Here is a 782-nt window from a genome sequence, read left to right as displayed (position 1 = left end):
CACACACACACACACACACACACACACACACACACACACACACACACTTGGCGCAGAGCTGTGCTGTATAAGTTACAGAAAAAGTAAGACCCAATCAGACATGAAGGCGTGTTTAAGAAGTCCGTCCCATGTCCTCCATGTTTACTTTATATTGTTCTGTGTGAATTTATTATTTTTGTTTGTTACATCTGAAGTATAAAAGTTTATAGATGGTGCTTTCAATACAAAAGCTCAAGAATAAAAATTTCCTTAATGATTAAAAGCTCTATACCATCCTGAGCGTATATGAATGTGTGCGTTTCCTGTTCACATATCAGATTACTGACTTGCAGACAGTAGGAAATTTTTCTAAAATCAAAAGCAAACAGTGCAGCTGGACTGTGACACGGGCCAGCTTTGGTCCAGTCGAAGAACGCCTTTAAGTGTTTAATTCTGTCAGGTTTTATTCTGTTTTCATTCATGTCTCATTGGCTAAAACCACATCTATGACCCAGAAAGGTTTAAAGCAATAGTTCTAGGCTTTGGAAGTGGGGTAAAAAGGAAAGAACATGAACAATTAATATCTTACCTGTAGATAGTTCTTCCAACAACCTTAGTTGGAAAAAATATAAATACAGTGAACTGCTGCCATCTTAAAACATTCAGTCTTAAAATTTTATCAGCCCTTCATCCATCCACACACACACATACACATGCGTATATATATATATATATATATATATATATATATATATATATATATATATATATATATATGTGTGTGTATATATATATATATATAT

Source organism: Nematolebias whitei, chromosome 18 (genome assembly GCF_014905685.2).
Source record: "Nematolebias whitei isolate Nwh7 chromosome 18, NemWhi1, whole genome shotgun sequence".
Classification (NCBI taxonomy): Eukaryota; Metazoa; Chordata; class Actinopteri; order Cyprinodontiformes; family Rivulidae; genus Nematolebias; species Nematolebias whitei.
This window is presented reverse-complemented; position numbering follows the sequence as displayed.